Raw genomic sequence first — 19,754 nt, 5'->3', positions numbered from 1 at the left:
GGAACGAATAGTTTTGGGGTCCCCGTAACGGGACAGATGATTCTGTGGTTCCAGTAACGGAACAAATGGGAAGGTTTGAAATTGGAAATAGCATGCTAAAATTGAACTCTGGTATTTATGCACAACACACGACTGTTGATTTTTTTTACAGAGCATGCTAGTTTTGATCAGTTTATACATGTTTTACTTGCTTTCTAACTAATTATGAATTATGTTCCTATAACTGCTTTACTTTAAATCATTTTTACTTGTTATTAATATAGTGGTACTGTTGAGCAATTGATTGCTCACCTTTGTAGAATGTTTTATATACCTATTGCAGATGCCTAGGAGATTCCTCCGCGGTAGTCGGGGCAGACTTCCAGTTCCTTTCGTGTCAGGCTCCTCTGAGGTAGTTGTGTTGGACCAAAGATGGTCTGTTGAGTTGCTGTATTAAGATAGTATTGTTCAGATTATTGTTATAGGTTTGTTTTGTATTAAGGGTAACCTAAGTAATACTTAAACCTGGAAAAGGTCTTGGTAAAGGGGTCGTAGTTATGTATTATTAATGATTTGGATTGAATTATGATTGTTATTATTATTGTTGGTGACGTCAACTCCAGACCCCAGGGTTGAGACCGTCACAGTTTGTATCAGAGCTACAGGTCTGAGTCCCTGATTTAGTTTAAGAGTAGAGTCAAAACAGTATAGAAAGGTATATATATATATGTAAGTTAGCAACTCAATCAGAGGAGTGAGTCTAAGAGTTCAGTCAAGGGTTTCTAAGGTATAACCCTGACATTTATTGAGGATTGACTGGAACTGCCCTAGTTTAGAGTACGTCTCCTTCGTATATGTATTATTAGTAATGTCCGATAGAGATTCCTAGTTTCCCTTTCAAGAATTCGAGTCTGATTGAGAAAAGTCAGCTTCTGAGCAGACCCTTGATGTGTCAGCTAAAGAGACGCCCATGTTATTTCTAAATACCATATTTTCTATGATGAGGAATGTTATTAGACTGATTGTGTGACCTTGGTGAGTTCGGATAGCGTGATAATAGTTAGGGGTTTTATGACGACTAAGTTTTGTAGTGAATGTAGATCAGAACGGGAGGTGGTATCTTTGAACCCTTCTATTTCTTCTTTGAAATGTATTTTGTTTCCAGAGTAATTGTTCCCTATTTCATAAGTTGCTTATCTTTCCTGTGAGAAAGTTATGAACCCGAATTAAGCTACTTAGGGTTCTGTTGATCTCATTACAAATCAGATTCACCCCTTCCTATTTGTGAATTTTCTTTTTAACATTGTTTCTTTTCTCGGAAATTCTATCGGTTGATTGGGGAAAACAATGCATATGAGTTGACCATTTGTCTGTGTGGCAAAAGGGTCTGATGGGACGCCACCGAAGTATATGTTGTGAGCTATGCAGTACTAAGACTGGCCATCTTATGTACTTGTATGGTTGCTCTCAGTCATACCTATGTTTTCTTCTCTTGTCCTCCCTGTATTATTGATTCTTTGACTTTGAAATTTCATTTGAAGTCCCGAGGCAGTGAATTGTCAGTAGCTTTTGTAGTTAGGAAGTCTGGTTATTGAAAGTAAACAAGAGTTGACTGTCTGGAGGAATATAAGTTTTACATTGAGTTGTTACATCCGAAACGAAAGCAGTAGAGATGATTCATGATTCGATATTGAAGGGTGCAGCTTTAGGGAAGCTAAGTCGGTGGTAGATGGGTCATTTACAAGAGATAAGAAATAATCTGTAGAGGAATGGTTGATTTAACCTCAGAACTAGTGTGTTAATCAAGTCTGTGATTTTTAAGTTTAACTTAACTTACCATTTTACCTTTTTGGGTGATGCCTAGTATAACCCTCTAGCTTTGCGGTATATGAAATCTGTTAGTGTTGTATTTTAATGGTGTTGGAAGGTTGCCCAATTGTTGTTATATTGAGAGGGCATGTTATAATGTTTAGTACCTTTATATCCCAATTTTCTGCACTGTTATTGATTGTGCTACTATTATTGTTGCTATTGTTGCTAGTGTTGCTAATCTATATATCTTTTATAAATGGACCCTAAGAATAAAGACATGGGTATTTGATTGGGCAACATTTTCCGATATAGGTGCACCATTAAACGGTGATATTTTCCGTCAAACATTTTTGTTATGTTTTGAACGAACTCATCTCTATAGCTCAGGAAAATGCCACCCAAGAAAGCTACCCAGTCTAAAGAAAATAGTAGTAGTTTGACGGAGGGTCCAGTTATAAATGAAATTCTAGACTTCTTACGCTAGCAACAGCAACAACAGTTGTAGTTAATCCAACAGATTCAGCAGCAACAACATCAACAAGGAGTGCTAAACCAAACTACCAGTTTTAAATCCTTTCAGTTTGTTAAGCCCCCAGAGTTCAAGGGCGAAGTGGATCCTGTTGTTGCCAGAAATTGGATGAAGGAAATGGAAAAGGCATTTACCCTCACGCAAGTAAGTGATGATCTTAAAACCGATTATGCAAGTTACTTTCTTAAGAATGAAGCAAATTATTGGTGGGAATCCACTCGAGCATTGGAAGGAGAAGGCCCTGTTTCTTGGACAAGATTTACAGAATTATTCTTGGAGAAGTATTTTCCCGATGGTTTAAGGAATCAGTTGGAAGTCGAGTTTCTAGAACTGAAATAAGGTGAAAGAAGTATGTTGGAATATGAGGCCATGTTTACAGAATTGGCCCGATTAGTTCCCGAGTATGTAAGTATGGAGATTCAGAAAGTAAGGAGGTTCCAACAAGGGTTGAAGCCTGAAATTCGCAGAGGAGTTATGGCATTGCAACCCAAGACATACTCCTCTATGGTTCAGGCCGCCCTGGTAATGGAAAGTGACCAGAAGTTGATTGTTAAGGACAAAAGTGATAAGAAAAGGAAGTCAGAAGGTGTTAAGGATAGAGCAGACCAAGGAGAATCCATTCAAGGATTTGAGAATTGGTTTGGTCGGAACAGGAGTAAGAGATTCCGAAGATAGAGTTTATTTCAGGCTAGATCTAGTGCTACTTCAATTACTTCCACTCCAGCCCAGTCAGTCAAGTGAGCAGTAGATTGCAAGTCCTGTGACAGGAGACGCAGTGGTGTGTGCAAAAAGAATGTGCAATGTTTCAAGTGTGGATATAAGGGTCATTATGCATTGGAATGTAATTCAGAAAATCCAGGAGTTATGTATCAAGATTATGGAAAGAGTGGGCATATTGCAAGGAGTTGTAGAACGAGTATTCAAGATACTACATCTCAAGGGCCAACATCCAGCTCAGCTAGAGATATAACTCTCAAAAGAACCAAGAAATCAAGCGTTTAGAAGTTGGACGTAGTTGCAATTGATCTGACACCCTCCGAGCTAGAGGGGTTTGATGTGATTTTAGGATTGAGTTGGTTGTCCTGTATTATGGCAAGGAGTGGTTCTAGACGAAGCGAAGTGTAAAGTGTACGGAAGCCAATAGTAAGGTAAGTTTCTGGATGCGAAAGTAATATAAGGAATTCTTCTAATCATGCGAGAAAAGAAGTAATAAGCTAAGGATATAAGGTAGATCCACCATCTGTAAAGATACGAAGAAGAGAATACTTAAGTTGGAGGAATTTTGGGTAATAAATAAATGCCCTGGGGTCTCTGGAGGCCAATGGAATGAAATAATTAGTTTGATAACGGTAAAGTTATTAGAAAGGAAAGTGAACATACCAGATATAGTTCTCTGGGGAGCACTAGTGATGTTACTGGGAAAGAGGAATGAATTTATGAGATTGTATACTGATTATCGGGAGTTTAACAAAAGGACGAATAAGAATAAGTAACCTCTATAAAGAATTGATTACTTATGTGACCTAATTCAAAGAGTGTGTAAATTCTACGGGATTGACTTAAGATACAGCCTAAGGACATGTCAAAGATTGTGATTAGGATGAGTTATGAGCATTGCAAGTTCTGGTGATATTATGCGGAGTAATGAGTGCATCATTTGTCTATAAGGAATCAAGGAACATAGAGTATAAGGAGTACCTGGAAAAGCAAATTGTATTTATTGATAACATCCTCAGCTGTCTAAGGATTTAGAAAGTCTGTGTAGAACGCCCCATGATTTCCTTACGAAGATTAGAAGGGAAGCAATTATATGCTAAGTTTTAAAGTATGAATTTTGGTTGAAAATAACAAAAGATTTTGAGTATTTCACTAACAACCATCTAAGCAAAGCCCGTGTCGTAGTTTATGTCTCGTGCAAAAAAAATGATTAAATGTGGTTAAGATTGCTAAGGAATTAGTAAAGGAATTGGAAACTGTGGGAGTTGAAGTTGAGTATCTGAAGGTGATAAGATGTGAGTATATGAGATTATTTTCCAGCCTTAACTGATGGAAATGAGTAGGAGGTGTTTGAATGTTTGGAAACTAAGTTAAAAATGAGCCCCGACTATCATCCGTAGACGAAGGGTCAAAGTGAAAAGACGACTCAGACAATACAAGATATGTTGAGAGTATATATTCTGGATCTAAAAAGGAAACTGAGGTAATCATCTACCATTGATTGAGCTTTTCTATATTAATAATTATCATGCTAGTAGGGGAATGATACCTTGCTAAGACTTGTATGGACATAAGTGTGGGTCCCCGCACTAGTGAGAGAATGTGGGAGTAAAGATGTTGTTAGGTTCTGAGTTAATTCAGCATACCGAGTACGTAGTGATGTTGACTTGGAATTAGTTGAAGCAGCTCAGGATAGACAAAGAAAACAGACTTGCATTAAAAGAGTATGGATAAAGAAATAGGATCATTGGTGTTGACAAAAGTTTCACCTTGAAAGAGATTTGCTAGATTTGAATAGAATGGACAAGTTGAGTCCTCAATATAGTGAATCATTCGAGGTATTGATAAATATAGGTAAAGTTGCTAATGAGTTTACGTGGCTGCCGCAGTTGCAGTATATATATATATATATATATATATATATATATATATATATATATATATATATATATATATATATAATGTGTTCCACGTGTCAATATTAAGGCGACAAGTGTCTGATTCGAACCAAGTCATTGATTGGGAGCCAATGAGCTCTTATCCAAATCTATTCTGCGTGGAATGATCGATCCTAATCCTGGATCGTTAAGAGCGAGTCCTTAGGAAGGAGTTTATATCCATATTGAGTATGCTTTGAATAAATCCTTGAGTCGAAGAGTTTACTTGAGAGTTAGAGTCAGATATGCTTGACAAATATCCTCATGTATAGTTTGATCAGATTCTGAGGACAAAATCTTTTTAGGGGGAAGGATATAACGACTCGTGTATTTCTGTATTATTTAAATATGTAATTATGGAATTATTAAATAAATAAAATATGTGTATAGCTTCTGTTAGCTCGGTGTTATTTTATTATTATATATGTGTGAATTATGGTGTACCGGGTTATTTGTGTAATTAATTATTGAGTTGTACTAAATCGTTTTCAATTTTAAAAGTGAATTTAGTATAAATTTATTTGCATAAATATTTGGAATGTCTCTAAAATTGTTTTTATGGTTTCATAATTACAATAATTATTTTTGGGATTTTATAAAATTTAGAAATTAATATTTCATTAATTATTTAGCCCTGTATGATTTTCTAAGTGCATTTATTTATAAAATCCGTATTTAATTCTAGAATTCTTCAAAAATTCTAAAAATCATATTTATTTAAGTTTGGAATATTCCGAGAATTTTAAAATTATTTTGGAAATTTTTAGGATTAATTTTACCCGCGCGTGGATTCGTTTAATTGATAAAAGCGGGTACAAATTGTATTTCAATTTTTTTTTTAAAATTAAGAAATTTATGTTTTAATAAACTTCGTGATATTTGTAACATTTGAAGACTATTTTCGTGATTTTCTGAATCTGTTTTAAGTGCAGCCAGTTCATTAATTGTAAATTTTGGGTATTAATTGGGACTCAAAAATGAGTTGAAAATTATGAAGAAATTATTTTTAAATAACTATGAATTATCGGTGATATCTTAAAACTATTTTGGAAATTTCCGGGTATATCTTCAACCGCGAATTATTCGTTTTAGCCGCGAAGTTCGGAATAAAATAGGCTGCCAGAAGAGGAAGTGTACGTGTCCTGTGTTGGATTTTAATCGCAGCGGGGGCAGCGGGGGCATGATAAACTAAGCATATATATCACATATATAAACTTGAATAAACATCAAGGTAGGCATGTTACATCATCTAGCATATTGGTCTAAGCATTATACATCTCTATGTATCACATGAAGCATTTAAAAGCAATTAAAACAGTCAAAAACAGCTTTAAAACACTTCATGGAATATAATCAGTTCAAAACTTTTATATAAACTAAAATTTGATCACACCATTAGATCCGTCTCGGAAAAACGAATCCACAGGGTGTAACGCATTCCCGGAATGCGCGACACCCCCCTTCTGCGTGCACTGCACGCGCCTGTTCCTCTTCTGCCGTTTTCTCTTTTCTTGATTCCCGTGCCTGACTATCACATCAGTACAGTCGTTCTTGCCATACAGTAATCAACACAGCAGATTGACAAGCAACAGCAGCATATATATATATATATATATATATATATATATATTTACATAATTACAATTTATATATATATGATTATTTAATTACGAATTTAATTACAAGATCTTCAAAAATTCATAATAAAAAATCTATACATCATAAAATTATGAAAAAAATACCCAGACGATCTACAACACTTGTAGAACCCATATCAACATTCAAAATTATTCTGAGAAATGATTTCTCATAAGACAAAATTAATCCATGATATAACTTATAAAAATCATAATTAATTCATACAAGCACATAAAATTCTGAAATTTTTACCACAGATCTATATGCATACAACCTATGGCTCTGATATCATTATTGGATTTTAATCGCAGTGGGGGCATGGGAAAACACTTTTACACACATAAAATCCAAATAAAAGCATATAAATCATGGTAAAAACATAGGGATCGATTAATAACCTTTAATATGCGATCCAAAAGCAACGTTCAGAGATCCTTAGTAGCTGCTCCTCAAACGTGAAGCACTCCACCGGTATCCACCAAGAAAACGACGTTAAGGAGGAGGAGGAGGTGGAGAGAATTTGGTTTTCTAAAACTTTTGGGTTTTTGGGTTCGAATCAAAATAGGGTCTATAATAGTATATTTATAGGCAAAATTTTCAGCTAAAATTTTCCCATAAATATTATTATTATTATCCCATTTATTATTCTCATTAATAATTAAAACACCTTTTAATTATTAATCCTTTTTCTAAACACTTTAGAAATAATTCTCTCTCTTGATTTAATTTCCAAAAATTAAATCCTTAATTAATAATATTAAGAACTTTTTTTAATTAATTTATAATAAATTAAATCTCATTTAATCAATTATTAAATTTGCCAATTAATTATTTATTTCACAAATAAATAATTATTAGCCATTATTAATTAATTCCTCCCCCATTAAATCATTCTCTTTTTGTGGTGTGACCCTGTAGGTTCAATATTAAGGCGGTAGTAGAAAGAAATAATAAAAAAACTATTTTATCATTATTTATATAAATTCTCTAATTTATTAAATATGATTAATTAATTAATCACATTTATTCTACATCGTGAGGGATACTTCTCAGCATATCGCGACTATCCGGATAATATGAATTCACTGCTTAGAATACCAAGAACCTATTCAGTGAATAGTTACCGTACAATAAACTCCTTCTACCCTACAATGTCCCGAGTAAATACAAGGCATGGATCTCGTGTCAAGCCTATCTAATTTAATCACTAGCTTACAATTTACTATGCTTAGTTCTATGCAAATTAGAAACTCCTTTCTAATTTCATTCACTCTGGCCAGAGATTCCTGAGCTAGCATAAATGGATCAGCCTTGAAAATTCGCTTCCTTCACTGGAAGGGGTAGATCCTTTATTGATCATACACTATCTTCGTGTACAAATTCCTATACCCAGTAGAGCCCTAATAATTGTCCCTGGAGACTAAGAACTAAACCAAAGCATAGTTCAGTGTACACAAGATGACTATGATGACCTCAAGTCTAAGGATACTTGTACAACTATCACTATGTGAACAACTGCTGACACGTGAGTGAACTCCATCAGTTGTTCAGATGGGCGAGTCATGTTCAGTGAACTTATTCTATAATAAGCACCTACATACTAGCTATAGTGTCACCACACAAATGTCTATGAGAACAGACATCCTTCATAATGAAGCAAGCATAGTATGTACCGATCTTTGCGGATTATTAATTACTAGTTAGTAATCCTACGACCAGGAACTATTTAAGTTTAGAGTTATCATCTTTTAGGTCTCACTATTATGATCTCATCATAATCCATAAAAAGCTTTACTCTAAACTATGGTATATCTTATTTAAACACTTAAATAGATAGAGCGCGTAATAAAAATAAAACAATTCTTTTATTAATATCAATGAAATCAAAACAGATTACATAGGAAGTTATTCCTAAATCCTAATTCATGATTGGACTTAGGACATATTCCTTTCAATCTCCCACTTGTACTAAAGCCAATCACTCTGGTATCTAATACCCATCTTGTCTTTATGACGATCAAAGTGACTTTCATAAAGTAGCTTTGTGAGTGGGTCTGCTATGTTGTTATGTGTGTCAACTCTAATTCAATACAATATAAGAAATGTTGTCGGGCTCCCACTAACCCTTTTGTAGACGCATGGTTCATCTACGTTTTTGATAAAATCAAACTCTTTGATTGTCTCATCAAAACGAATGTTCCATCTTTCGAGAAGCCTGCTTTAAACCACATATGGTTCGCAGCAGCTTACACACTAGGTTTTCATTTCCCTTGGAAAGAAAACCATCTGGCTATTTGCCAGATCTCATAGTAGTAGTAAGCAGCAATCGCAAGCAAAATCCGAACTGATTTTAACAGGGCTACAGGTAAAAGGTTTCATCAAAGTCAATCCATTGCCTTTGTCTGAATCCTTTTTCCACAAGCCTGGCCTTATAGGTCTCCACCTGGCCATCTGCTATAATCTATCTTTTGTATACCTTATACATAGATTCCATTCTGGATTTCATGGCACTATGCCATTTCTCTGAGTCAACACTACTCATAGCCTCATTATAGGTTACAGGGTCGTCATCATCAATGATCGACAACTCATTGTCATTCTCAATGACAAGGCCATAATACCTCTCAGGTTGGTGAGACACTCTCCCTGATCTATGAATGGGCTGTTCCACAAAAGGTTGTTCAGTCAGAACAGGTGTTTCCACTTGATCCGTAGTAGTTTGTGCTTCTTGAACTTCATCAAGTTCAATTTTGCTCCCACTATTTCCTTCAAGGATAAACTCCTTTTCCAAGAAGGTAGCATGTCTGGAGACAAACACCCGATGATCGGTGTAAAAGTAATACCCTAAAGTCTCTTTAGGATATCCCACAAAACTACATTTTACGGATCGAGATTCCAGCTTATCTGGGTCAACTTTCTTGACATAAGTTGGACATCCCCAAATCTTAACGTGTTTAAGACTCGGTTTCCTTTCTTTCCATATCTCATACGGAGTTTGAGGAACATATTTGGAAGGCACCTTATTCAGTAAATATGCTGAGGTTTCCAATGCATAACCCCATAGGAATATTGGAAGATTTGCATAGCTCATCATGGACCGAACTATGTCTAACAAAGTTCGATTTCTCCTTTCAGATACCAATCTGGAGGAGTCCACTGGGAGACTATACCATTTACTTTGAGATAATCTAGAAACACTCCATTAAAGTATTCACCACTTCGATCTAATCAAAGAATTATAATACTATGTTTGGTTTGTTTCTCCACTTCATACTTATACTCTTTAAACTTTTCAAAGGCTTCAGACTTGTGTTTCATCAAACACATATCCGAATCTAGATCTATCATCTATGAAAGTAATGAAGTATGAAAATCCACCCATGGCTTGCTTAGACATTGGTCCACATACATCTGTGTGTACCATTCCTAGCAAATTTGCAGTCCTCTCTCCATGTCTACTAAATGGAGACTGCAGTGCCACTATGAAGTGAGATTTTCATCATCCCTTTTCTTTTATTAGTTTTTTCAATCTGAAGTAAATTATGTCACATTTATACAGACCATTATTTAAAGTACCACGTCCATAAATAATATTATCTCTAAGAATAGAACATTCATTATTTACAATAATAAATGAAAATCTAGCCAAGTCTAACATGGGAATAATATTCCTCACAATCGAGGGAACAAAATAACAATTATTTAAAATAATAGTCTTGCCCGTAGGCATATGTAAATGAAATGATTCTACATCTTCAACAACAACTCTTGCTCCATTTCCCATCAGTAGAATCACCTCCTCTTCCTCAAGAGTCCTACTTCTCCTTGGTCCCTGCAACAAATTGCAGATTTGAGAACCACAGGCGGTATCTAATACCCAAGTAGAAATTTGATTTAATGACATATTCACTTCTATCATGAACATACCTGAATCAGAAGCGGTAGTCTCACTACCCTTCTTCTTCTTCAATTCTGCAAGGTAAACCTTGCAGTTCCTCTTCCAGTGCCCCACCTTGTTACAGTGAAAGCAAACAACTTTGCTCTTGGGGTCTTCAGCTTTTGGTGGAACCGGCATTTTCTCACCTACTTTCTTCTTCTTGGAAGGGTTCCTCTTCCTTTTCTTAGGATTGGAACCTTTACCAATTAGAAGAACAGAACTCTTCTTAGGGGGAAAATTCGATTCCGCAGTCTTCAACATGTTGTGGAGTTCAGGCAGGCTGACATCCAACTTATTCATGTGAAAGTTCATAATAAACTGCGAGAACGAACTCGGAAGCGATTGCAAGACCAAGTCTTGGCTCAGCTCCCCATCCATGGCAAACCAAGTTGTCCAAGACGTTCAATCAAATTGATCATCTTAAGTACATGGTCATTCACAGATGATCCCTCAGACATCCTACAACCGAACAACTCCTTCGATATCTCATATCGAGCTGTCCTCCCCGCCACATCATACAACTCTTGTATATGCATTAGGATAGTGTGAGCATCCATATGCTCATGTTGCTACTGTAGCTCAATGTTCATGGAAGCTAGCATGATGCATTGAGCAACATTTGCATCATCTATCCACTTACGATACACAACATGTTCATCATTATGTGCATCACTAGCAGGTTCAGTAGGCTTAGGTGAGTCAATCACGTATTCCAGCTTCGCAATCCTGAGAACAATTCTCAAGTTTTGAAGCCAGTCAGCATAATTAGGACCAGTCAATTTGTGAGCATCTAGTATGCTCCTGAGTGATAGTGTAGAAGACATAACGTACAAAGTAAATCTGTAAATGATAAACACATAACAACACTTAGCAAATATTCGATTTCATTTTAAAACACTATATGAATCGGGTCTTTATTCATAAGTGGCTCCCACTAGTTTATCTAATTTATTCAACCCCCTACATGAAAAATTAAGCATTCATAATGCTAGTGGGAATAGGGATCCTACATTCCATTACACAACGCCGGCTGTAGCACGAACCGCCATGTAATGTTCAATAGGCATACAACTTTTGTCAATTACATCTTATGTTATTCCCTAATCAAACTTTAGCCTCTTGAATAATTGAGTCTTGGCTGTGGCACGACAAACTCAATATTCTAAGTCAAGTCTAACCCAACATTCCGTACAGTTGAATCAGTCCCCAAAGGCCCACGGCTGTGGCACGTACCGACCTTTAGATTCTTATTCAATGTACACATCTCTATGTAATAGACAAGTATTTCTTATTTCGAAATCAAAGCCCTCGGCTGTAGCACGAACCGACAATGATTCAAAAATAAGAACTACTTTTCTATCATGTTGGAAGGCTATGACCGACACAAGCCCGTTGTATCATTGGCCAATTACTACTTGATATTATTTAATTTTAGAGGGATTATATTACATTACAATCATAATCATATTATAAAGAAATTCTTCCTTTTAAATTAAATATTTCAAATCAATAATCAATAATCAGATGATTCCCAGATCGGGTGGAGCATTGTCAAGAGGCGTCACTTAATAACCCTTTCTTACAGATCAAAATCTGTTGTTGACAGAATCATCCTTTCTCTCAAATCGACAATTCATATTCAATTACGTGTTTCACAAACACAAGAATCTCATAATTGTATTCATAATATTGTTATTAAGGTTATGAAACAATTTCACTATACTATGTTGTCTAACAAACGCCTTATGTTCATTTAAGTTCACCTAAATCTATCATCGCATGATAAACTAAGCATATATATCACATATATAAACATGAACAAACATCAAGGTAGGCAGGTTACATCATCTAGCATATTGGTCTAAGCATTATACATCTCTATGTATCACATGAAGCATTTAAAAGCAATTAAAACAGTCAAAAACAGCTTTAAAACACTTCATGGAATATAATCAGTTCAAAACTTTTATATAAACTAAAATTTGATCACACCATTAGATCCGTCTCGGAAAAACGAATCCAACGATATATTGCACGCCCAAAACGGAGTTACGAAACTCCCAGAAAATCAAATTTAATGTGGACAGTCGGGCTGTAACGCATTACAGGAACGCGTTACAAGCCCTGTAACGCATTTCGGTGATGCGTTACAACCCTTTTAACCAATTAAACGGTGTAACGCATTCCGTGAATGCGCCACAGGGTGTAACGCATTCCCGGAATGCGCGACACCCCCCTTCTGCGAGCACTGCACGCGACTGTTCCTCTTCTGCCCTTTTCTCTTTTCTTGATTCCCGTGCCTGACTATCACATCAGTACAGCCGTTCTTGCCATACAGTAATCAACACAGCAGATTGACAAGCAACAACAGCATATATATATATATATATTTACATAATTACAATTTATATATATATGATTATTTAATTACGAATTTAATTACAAGATCTTCAAAAATTCATAATAAAAAATCTATACATCATAAAATTATGAAAAAAATACCCAGATGATCTACAACACTTGTAAAACCCATATCAACATTCAAAATTATTCTGAGAAATGATTTCTCATTAGACAAAATTAATCCATGATATAACTTGTAAAAATCATAATTAATTCATACAAGCACATAAAATTCTGAAATTTTTACCACAGATCTATATGCATACAACCTATGGCTCTGATACCATTGTTGGATTTTAATCACAGTGGGGACATGGGAAAACACTTTTACACACATAAAATCCAAATAAAAGCATATAAATCGTGGTGAAAACATAGGGATCGATTACTAACTTTTAATATGCGATCCAAAAGCAATGTTCGGAGATCCTTAGCAGCTGCTCCTCAAACGTGAAGCACTCCACCGGTATCCACCAAGAAAACGACGTTAAGGAGGAGGAGGTGGAGAGAATTTGGTTTTCTAAAACTTTTGGGTTTTTGGGTTCGAATCAAAATAGGGTCTATAATAGTATATTTATAGGCAAAATTTTCAGCTGAAATTTTCCCATAAATATTATTATTATTATTATCCCATTTATTATTCTTACTAATAATTAAAACACCTTTTAATTATTAATCCTTTTTCTAAACACTTTAGAAATAATTCTCTCTCTTGATTTAATTTCCAAAAATTAAATCCTTAATTAATAATATTAAGAACTTTTCTTAATTAATTTATAATCAATTAAATCTCATTTAATCAATTATTAAATTTACCAATTAATTATTTATTTCATAAATAAATAATTATTAGCCATTATTAATTAATTCCTCCACCATTAAAGCATTCTCTTTTTATGGTGTGACCCTGTAGGTTCAATATTAAGCCGGTAGTAGAAATAAATAATAAAAAAACTATTTTATCATTATTTATATAAATTCTCTAATTTATTAAATATGATTAATTAATTAATCACATTTATTCTACATCGTGAGGGATACTTCTCAGCATATCGCGACTATCCGGATAATATGAATTCACTGCTTAGAATACCAAGAAACTATTCAGTGAATAGTTACCATACAATAAACTCCTACCCTACAATGTCCCGATTAAATACAAGGCATGGATCTCGTGTCAAGCCTATCTAATTCAATCATTTGCTTACCATTAACTATGCTTAGTTCTATGCAAATTAGAAACTCCTTTCTAATTTCATTTACTCTGGCCAGAGATTCCTGAACTAGCATAAGTGGATCAGCCTCGAACATTCGCTTCCTTCACTGGAAGGGGTAGATCCTTTATTGATCATACACTATCTTCCTATACAAATTTCTATACCCAGTAGAGCCCTAATAATTGCCCCTGGAGACTAAAAACTAAACCAAAGCATAGTTCAGTGTACACAAGGTGACTATGATGACCTCAAGTCTAAGGATACTTGTACAACTATCACTATGTGAACAACTGCTGACACGTGAGTGAACTCCATCAGTTGTTCAGTTGGGCGAGTTATGTTCAGTGAACTTATTCTATAATAAGCACCTACATACTAGCTATAGTGTCACCACACAAATGTCTATGAGAACAGACATCCTTCATAATGAAGCAAGCATAGTATGTACCGATCTTTGCGGATTATTAATTACCAGTTAGTAATCCTACGATCAGGAACTATTTAAGTTTAGAGTTATCATCTTTTAGGTCTCACTATTATGATCTCATCATAATCCATAAAACGTTTTACTCTAAACTATGGTATATCTTATTTAAACACTTAAATAGATAGAGCCCGTAATAAAAACAAAACAAGTCTTTTATTAATATCAATGAAATCAAAACAGATTACACAGTAAGTTATTCCTAAATCCTAATTCATGATTGGACTTGGGACATATTCCTTTCATCCTGTTGCGTGTCAATTTCTCAGGCTATGCTGAGACACGTGTTGTAATGTTGTGGTTTTGAAAAAAAACAACCAAACATATTATTTTTCTAATCTCTTCTCTTCCTCTCGGCACTCTTTCTTGCCGTCTCTCCCACTCTCTCTACGCGCATGGTCTTTCTCCCTGCTCAACAGAAAGATCTTCCCTCTCTTATCTTTTCCTTCTTTTCTGACCCTTCCCTATTTCTGCTTGGTTCCGCCGTTGTTCTTCTTCTTTTCGGTAAGCACCGCGGTTGTTCTGGTATCGCCGCCGCCTGCCTTATTTTCGGAGAGGTTGGATATGGTGGCGCGTGTTGTGCGCGTTTTATGTGTATATATATTTATTTATGCAGTTGTGGGTGTCCTATTTCTGCATTTCAGTCCAAGTTGTTTTATTTTCCGGCCAATTTCAATTGCGGCGTTAATTGCTGTTGCCCGTGTTCTAATTTGGGTTTGAAATTTTCGACAGGGAAATTATTGATTAGTATTCGTAAAATGAAATTTGTTTCATGTAGGGAAATTATAAAAGATAATCGGTGAAATTTTCGTTGGAAACCCGAATTTAATCGGGTACCCACGATTTTACCGCCGTCGGCAATGAGCCACGGCGAGCCGACGGTGGGCGATGATGAATCAATTCTGAGTCCTATGATTTAAAATATAAAATATGATTAATAAATTAATAATGGTAATTGAATTGGAATTTGGGAATTTATGGATTTCAATTGATATTATTGGTATGAATCGGTGATTGGGATTTGTGTAATTGGATTGTGATTGGGTTGTCGTTATAGTGGTTGTGAATTGGTTTGACGTCGAGTTGTTCGACGGGTTAGTCTGATAAATAAAGGAGGTGCTGCCCAATTTCCGAGAAATCGAACTACGGAAATACGGGAGCCTATCTAGTAATTATCGGGCTGTCAAACGAGTATATATAAACACATATATATGTTGTATACGAAATATGATTGTATGTGGCGGTGAACTGTTTTGACAAAAGTAATAACCCTAATTTTGTAAAATGACGAGTATATGTATTTTTCGGAAAACGAACACTGAACCAATTTTTTGAGAATGTGAACCCTAAATTAATGCATGTAATGTAATAATGTATATAAATACGAGTCGGGATTTGATATCGAAGGGTAGATGTGTTATTGAGGATATGTCAAGCATACCTGGATGTCTAACATAGGATATTTCGACCCTGTAGGTTCTAGTCGGGAAACCGAAAGTGGATGTTGGACTAAAGATAACCTAGTGGACAGTCGACGAGCTCAGGAGGGTTTTCACTGAAGAACCTGAGTATTGAAGTCAAACCCAAGGTGATCTAGTGGTTAGACGATAAATCCTGAGCGTCCGAGTCGTATCAGAGTCGATCAGTGATAGTTGTAAAGCTCACCAAGGCAAGTACCCATGAACTAGTCTTTTACAGTTCAGTATATATGAATAGTTGTTGATTTAAATTATGTACTGGAACAGAACATTTTAAGTTACGTATTCCCTGTATTTAATTATATTTTATTAATGGATGTTTTGGGAAAAAAGTAACTTCTGAAAATGCCTATCTCTAGACTGTGATTAAAATTAAAAAGGAATTTTTAGAATGTGTGTTGTCATTGTTTGAAAAGAGATAGGTGTAATTGATTTTTAAAACTGGATAAAAATGAATCAGATATTGGATGGTCAGTGGCGTAAGAGGCCCGTTATTAGGTAACGGCCCAGCAAGTGGTTGCATAAGAGGCTAAGTCGGATGCGCGCATTGGTAGGCCGCTTAGCCCAGCATAACAGAGACCTAGCTAGTCTCTGAGTTCCGGAACAAAAATTGTGGTGGGATAGACTGATCAACTGTCCCTAAAATTTATCCACTTTTATATCTGATTTTGGTTTAATGGTTCCCGTAATGGAACAAATAGTTTTGGGGTCCCCGTAACGGGACAGATGATTTTGTTGTTCCAGTAACGGAACAAATGGTTTTATGGTTCCTATAATGGAATGGAAGGTTTGAAAATGGAAATAGCATCTGGTATTTATGCACAGCACACGACTGTTGATTTTTCTTACAGAGCATGCTAGTTTTGATATCCAGTTTATACATGTTTTACTTGTTTTCTAATGAATTATGAATTATGTTCCTATAACTGCTTTACTTTAAATCATTTTTACTTGTTATTCATATAGTGGTACTATTGAGCAATTGATTGCTCACCCTTGCAGAATGTTTTATATATTTATTGCAGATGCCTATGAGATTCTTCCGCGGTAGTCGGGGTAGAGTTCCAGTTCCTTTCGTGTTAGGCTCCTCTGAGGTAGTTGTGTTGGACCAAAGATGGTCAATTAAGTTGCTGTATTAAGATAGTATTGTTCAGATTATTGTTAAAGGTTAGTTTTGTATTAAGGGTAACCTAAGTCATACTTAAACTTGGAAAAGGTCTTGGTAAAGGGGTCGTAGTTATGTATTATTAATGATTTGGATTGAATTATGATTGTTATTATTATTGTTGGTGACGTCAACTCCTGACCCCGGGGTTGAAACCGTCACACATAACATCTACTTCGTGTTGATCTCTTTGGTCCAGTGAATGTTCAATTACCAAGAAGAGGTATGCACTCATAATTATTGATGAATATACAAGATACACATGGGAGTATTTTCTGCACACCAAGGATGAATCTCCATCCATTCTTCTTGATCATGTGAGGAAGCTGGAAAAAGGATCAACATATAAAGTGAATATCATCAGAAGTGATAATGGAACTGAAATCAAGAATAGATCTATGGAAGAGTTCTGCAAACTCAAGGGGATAAAACAAAAGTTTTCTGATCCTAGAACTCCAGAACAAAATGGAGTTGTTGAAAGAAAGAATAGAACTCTGATAGAAGCTGCAAGAACTATGCTAGAGGAAGCAAGATTATCTACCTACTTCTGGGCTAAGGCTGTGCATGAAAGGAATATGTCCTAAGTCCAATCATGTATTAGGATTTAGGAATAACTTTTTATGTAATTTGTTTTGATTTCATTGATATTAATAAAAGACTTGTTTTGTTTTTATTACAGGCTCTATCTATTTAAGTGTTTAAATAAGATATACCATAGTTTAGAGTAAAGCTTTTTATGGATTATGATGAGATCATAATAGTGAGACCTAAAAGATGATAACTCTAAACTTAAATAGTTCCTGGTCGTAGGATTACTAACTGGTAATTAATAATCCGCAGAGATCGGTACATACTATGCTTGCTTCATTATGAAGGATGTCTATTCTCATAGACATTTGTGTGGTGACACTATAGCTAGTATGTAGGTGCTTAGTATAGAATAAGTTCACTGAACATGACTCGCACAGCTGAACAACTGATGGAATTCACTCACGTGTCAGCAGTTGTTCACATAGTGATAGTTGTACAAGTATCCTTAGACTTGAGGTCATCATAGTCATCTTGTGTACACTGAACTATGCTTTGGTTAAGTTCTTAGTCTCCAGGGGCAATTATTAGGGCTCTACTGGGTATAGGAATTTGTACACGAAGATAGTGTATGATCAATAAAGGATCTACCCCTTCCAGTGAAGAAAGCGAATGTTCAAGGCTGATCCACTTATGCTAGTTCAGGAATCTCTGGCCAGAGTAAATGAAATTAGAAAGGAGTTTCTAATTTGCATAGAACTAAGCATAGTAAATGGTAAGCAAATGATTGAATTAGATAGGCTTGACACGAGATCCATGCCTTGTATTTAATCAGGACATTGTAGGGTAGAAGGAGTTTATTGTACGGTAACTATTCACTGAATAGGTTCTTGGTATTCTAAGCAGTGAATTCATATTATCCGGATAGTCGCGATATGCTGAGAAGTATCCCTCACGATGTAGAATAAATGTGATTAAATAATTAATCATATTTAATAAATTAGAGAATTTATATAAATAATGATAAAATAGTTTTATTATTATTTATTTCTACTACCGGCTTAATATTGAACCTACAGGGTCACACCATAAAAAGAGAATGATTTAATGGTGGAGGAATTAATTAATAATGGCTAATAATTATTTATTTGTGAAATAAATAATTAATTGGAAAATTTAATAATTGATTAAATGAGATTTAATTGATTATAAATTAATTAAGAAAAGTTCTTAATATTATTAATTAAGGATTTAATTTTTGGAAATTAAATCAAGAGAGAGAATTATTTCTAAAGTGTTTAGGAAAAGGATTAATAATTAAAAGGTGTTTTAATTATTAATGAGAATAATAAATGGGATAATAATAATAATATTTATGGGAAAATTTCAGCTGAAAATTTTGCTTATAAATATACTATTATAGACCCTATTTTTATTCGAACCCAAAAACCCAAAAGTTTTAGAAAACCAAATTCTCTCCACCTCCTCTTCCTCCTTAACGTCGTTTTCTTGGTGGATACTGGTGGAGTGCTTCACGTTTGAGGAGCAGCTGCTAAGAATCTCCGATCGTTGCTTTTGGATCGCATATTAAAGGTTAGTATTCGTTCCCTATGTTTTTACCATGATTTATATGATTTTATTTGGATTTTATGTGTGTAAAAGTATTTTGCGATGCCTCCGCTGCGTTTAAAATCCAACAATGACATTAGAGCTTAGGTTGTATGCATATAGATCTGTGGTAAAAATTTCAGAATTTTATGTGCTTGTATGAATTAATTATGATTTTTACAAGTTATATCATGGTTTAATTTTGTCTGATGAGAAATCGTTTCTCTGAATAATTTTGAATGTTGATCTGGGTTCTACAAGTATTGTAGATCGTCTGGGTATTTTTTTCATAATTTTATGATGTATAGATTTTTTATTATGA

Source organism: Apium graveolens, chromosome 2, assembly GCF_009905375.1.
Source record: "Apium graveolens cultivar Ventura chromosome 2, ASM990537v1, whole genome shotgun sequence".
NCBI classification, from domain to species: Eukaryota; Viridiplantae; Streptophyta; class Magnoliopsida; order Apiales; family Apiaceae; genus Apium; species Apium graveolens.
Note: the sequence above shows the minus strand (reverse complement) of the source record.